Source organism: Pleurodeles waltl, chromosome 6, assembly GCF_031143425.1.
Source record: "Pleurodeles waltl isolate 20211129_DDA chromosome 6, aPleWal1.hap1.20221129, whole genome shotgun sequence".
NCBI lineage: Eukaryota > Metazoa > Chordata > Amphibia > Caudata > Salamandridae > Pleurodeles > Pleurodeles waltl.
In genome coordinates this window covers 80,396,888-80,401,497 of record NC_090445.1, presented here as the reverse complement: position 1 = coordinate 80,401,497, position 4,610 = coordinate 80,396,888, and the positions used below count along the sequence as shown (strand labels likewise).

The 4,610-nt window shown below is 51.3% G+C and overlaps 2 non-coding genes across 2 annotated transcripts; both read right to left on the bottom strand.

The window, feature by feature from the left end:
• Window positions 1-938: 938 nt before the first annotated feature.
• Window positions 939-1,011, bottom strand: TRNAR-CCU (transfer RNA arginine (anticodon CCU)). Its single transcript has one exon. It is a non-coding gene; the product is annotated as a tRNA-Arg (tRNA).
• Window positions 1,012-4,184: 3,173 nt separating this feature from the next.
• Window positions 4,185-4,264, bottom strand: TRNAK-UUU (transfer RNA lysine (anticodon UUU)). The gene has a single exon. It is a non-coding gene; the product is annotated as a tRNA-Lys (tRNA).
• Window positions 4,265-4,610: the final 346 nt, after the last annotated feature.

The following is a 4,610-nucleotide window of genomic DNA, read 5'->3' as shown; positions in this document are numbered from 1 at the left end:
GAATCGTGAGGCAAACTGCAGGATGTGTGTGTGTGTGTGTAGTTTTAAGCCTCAGCGAAATATCTGAAAAAGGTGAGAGTTAATGTTAAACCCGAAAATGGATAAGCGTTTAAAAAGCATCACGCCCAACGTGGGGCTCAAACCCACGACCCTGAGATTAAGAGTCTCATGCTCTACCGACTAAGCTAGCCGGGCTGCTGTGCCTATGTAATTTCACACATCCTCTGTGTGTTCTTTGTGAGGAAGTAGTGTGTGGTTATCCCAGGAGGCCCCTTTGTTTCATTTTCTCTGCTGCTGACTCGACACAGGCACCTTTCTCTTTCTCCATCTCTCGCTCTACCCCAGTCTTATGTCCCCATCAGTCTCTCTGGAGCTCACTCTGGTACATACATGCATCTGTCCTCTCAACCTGTCTCTGGGCACATACTTAAATGTCCAGTAGAGAACAGTGTGAACTCTCCCTGTTTTGCGAGGTGGCAGTCAGCCTCCAGAGTAGTGTTCCGCAGGCTACCGGAATGGCCGAGCGGTGTAAGGTGCCACATTCTAGAGCTTTATCGTCCCCAGTCCCGTGATCAAATCCCACTGCTGACATAAAGTAGTTTTCATACCTACTTTAATCATAACACCAGCGGGGATGAGACCTTAAACTCCACTTTTTGAAAGGATGGGGGGGGACAGGATGGACCGGAGCGGACTCCGAGCTCGCTGTAAGCATGGGCGGCTCAGGCTAGGAAAGGGCGCAGGAAAGGATTGGCCTAGGACCGCTCTCAGCGGCGCCTCCCAGGGCTGGAAGTGCTGCGTTGTGTGGAGTCCTGTGGGAATCGTGAGGCAAACAGCAGGATGTGTGTGTGTGTCTCGTTTTAAGCCTCAGCGAAATATCTGAAAAAGGTGAGAGTTAATGTTAAACCCGAAAATGGAAAAGCCTTTAAAAATTATCACGCCCAACGTGGGGCTCGAACCCACGACCCTGAGATTAGGAGTCTCATGCTCTACCGACTGAGCTAACCAGGCTGCTGTGTCTATGGTATTTCACACAACCTCTGTGTGTTCTTTGTGAGGAAGTAGTGTGTGGTTATCCCAAGAGGCCCCTTTGTTTCATTTTCTCTGCTGCTGACTCGACACAGGCACCTTTCTCCATCTCTCGCTCTACCCCAGTCTTATGTCCCCATCAGTCTCTCTGGAGCTCACTCTGGTTCATACATGCATCTGTCCTCTCAACCTGTCTCTGGGCACATACTTGAATGTCCAGTAGAGAACAGTGTGAACTCTCCCTGTTTCGCGAGGTGGCAGTCAGCCTCCAGAGCCGTGTTTTGGAGGCTGCCGGAATGGCTGAGCGGTGTAAGACGCCACATTTAAGAGCAGCATCTTCCCCAATCCTGTGATCAAATCCTGCTGCCGACATAAAGTAGTTTTCATACCTACTTTAATCATAACACCAGCAGGGATGAGACCTTAAACTCCTCTTTTTGAAAGGATGGGGGGGTGACAGGACGGACCGGAGCGGACTCCAACCTCGCTGTAAGCACGGGCGGCTCAGGCTAGGAAAGGGCGCAGGAAATGGTCAGCCTAGGACCGCTCCCAGCGGCGCCTCCCAGGGCTGGAAGTGCTGCGTTGTGTGGAGTCCTGTGGGAATCGTGAGGCAAACTGCAGGATGTGTGTTTGTGTAGTTTTATGCCTCAGCGAAATATCTGAAAAAGGTGAGAGTTAATGTTAAACCCGAAAATGGAGAAGCCTTTAAAAAGCATCACGCCCAATGTGGGGCTCGAACCCACGACCCTGAGATTAAGAGTCTCATGCTCTACTGACTGAGCTAGCCGGGCTGCTGTGCCTGTGGTATTTCACACAACCTCTGTGTGTTCTTTGTGAGGAAGTAGTGTGTGGTTATCCCAAGAGGCCCCTTTGTTTCATTTTCTCTGCTGCTGACTCGACACAGGCACCTTTCTCCATCCCTCGCTCTACCCCAGTTTTATGTCCCCATCAGTCTCTCTGGAGCTCACTCTGGTACATACATGCATCTGTCCTCTCAACCTGTCTCTGGGCACATACTTGAATGTCCAGTAGAGAACAGTGTGAACTCTCCCTGTTTCGCGAGGTGGCAGTCAGCCTCCAGAGCCATGTTCGGGAGGCTGCCGGAATTTCCGAGCGGTGTAAGGTGCCACATTCAAGAGCAGAATCTTCCCCAGTCCCGTAATCAATTCCCGCTGCCGACATAAATTAGTTTTCATACCTACTTTAATCATAACACCAGCGGGGTTGAGACCTTAAACTCCTCTTTTTGAAAGGATGGGGGGGAGATAGGACGGACCGGAGCGGACTCCCAGCTCGCTGTAAGCACGGGCGGCTCAGGCTAGGAAAGGGCGTAGGAGAGGCTCGGCCTAGGACAGCTCCCAGCGGCGCCTCCCAGGGTGGGAACTGCTGCGTTGTGTGGAGTCCTGTGGGAATCGTGAGGCAAACTGCTGGATGTCTGTGTGTGTGTGTAGTTTTAAGCCTCAGCGAAATATCTGAAAAAGGTGAGAGTTAATGTTAAACCCGAAAATGGATAAGCCTTTAAAAAGCATCACGCCCAACGTGGGGCTCAAACCCACGACCCTGAGATTAAGAGTCTCATGCTTTACCGACTAAGCTAGCCGGGCTGCTGTGCCTATGTAATTTCACACATCCTCTGTGTGTTCTTTGTGAGGAAGTAGTGTGTGGTTATCCCAGGAGGCCCCTTTGTTTCATTTTCTCTGCTGCTGACTCGACACAGGCACCTTTCTCTTTCTCCATCTCTCGCTCTACCCCAGTCTTATGTCCCCATCAGTCTCTCTTGAGCTCACTCTGGTACATACATGCATCTGTCCTCTCAACCTGTCTCTGGGCACATACTTAAATGTCCAGTAGAGAACAGTGTGAACACTCCCTGTTTCGCGAAGTGGCAGTCAGCCTCCAGAGCCGTGTTCAGGAGGCTTCCCGAATGGCCGAGCGGTGTAAGGTGCCACATTTTAGAGCAGTATCGTCCCCAGTCCTGTGATCAAATCCCACTGTCGACATAAGGTAGTTTTCATACCTACTTTAATCATAACACCAGCGGGGATGAGACCTTAAACTCCTCTTTTTGAAAGGATGGGGGGGACAGGACGGACCGGAGCGGACTCCGAGCTCGCTGTAAGCATGGGCGGCTCAGGCTAGGAAAGGGCGCAGGAAAGGCTCGGCCTAGGACCGGTCCCAGCGGCGCCTCCCAGGGCGGGAAGTGTTGCGTTGTGTGGAGTCCTGTGGGAATCGTGAGGCAAACTGCAGGATGTGTGTGTGTGTGTGTAGTTTTAAGCCTCAGCAAAATATCTGAAAAAGGTGAGAGTTAATGTTAAACCCGAAAATGGAGAAGCCTTTAAAAAGCATCACGCCCAATGTGGGGCTCGAACCCACGACCCTGAGATTAAGAGTCTCATGCTCTACCGACTGAGCTAGTCAGGCTGCTGTGCTCATGTCATTTCACACAGCCTCTGTGTGTTCTTTGTGAGGAAGTAGTGTGTGGTTTTCCCAGGAGGCTCCTTTGTTTCATTTTCTCTGCTGCTGACTCGACACAGGCACCTTTCTCTTTCTCCATCTCTCGCTCTACCCCAGTCTTATGTACCCATCAGTCTCTCTGAAGCTCACTCTGGTACATACATGTATCTGTCCTCTCAACCTGTCTCTGGGCACATACTTAAATGTCCAGTAGAGAAGATTGTGAACTCTCCCTGTTTCGAGAGGTGGCAGTCAGCCTCCAGAGCCGTGTTCAGGAGGCTGCCGGAATGGCCGAGCGGTGTAAGGTGCCACATTCAAGAGCAGTATCTTCCCCAGTCCTGTGATCAAATACTGCTGCTGACATAAAGTAGTTTTCATACCTACTTTAATCATAACACCAGCGGGGATGAGACCTTAAACTCCTCTGTTTGATAGGATGGGGGGGAACAGGACGGACCGGAGCGGACTCCGAGCTCACTGTAAGCACGGGCGGCTCAGGCTAGGAATGGGCGCAGGAAAGGCTCGGCCTAGGACCGCTCCCAGCGGCGTCTCCCAGGGCGGGAAGTGCTGCGTTGTGTGGAGTCCTGTGGGAATCGTGAGGCAAACTGCAGGATGTGTGTGTGTGTAGTTTTAAGCCTCAGCGAAATATCTGAAAAAGCTTAGAGTTAATGTTGAACCCGAAAATGGAGAAGCCTTTAAAAAGCATCACAACCAACATGGGGCTCAAATCCACGACCCTGAGATTAAAAGTCTCATGCTCTACCGACTGAGCTAGCCGGGCTGCAGTGCCGATGTTGTTTCATACACCCTCTGTGTGTTCTTTGTGAGGAAGTAGTGAGTGGTTATCCCAGGAGGCCCCTTTGTTTCATTTTCTGTGCTGCTGACTCGACACAGGCACCTTTTTCTTTCTCCATCTCTCGCTCTACCCCAGTCTTATGTCCCCATCAGTCTCTATGGAGCTCACTCTAGTACATACATGCATCTGTCCTCTCAACCTGTCTCTGGGCACATACTTAAATGTCCAGTAGAGAACAGTGTGAACTCTCCCTGTGTCACGAGGTGGCAGTCAGCCTCCAGAGCTGTGCTCCACAGGCTGCCGGAATGGCCGAGCGGTGTAAGGTGCCACA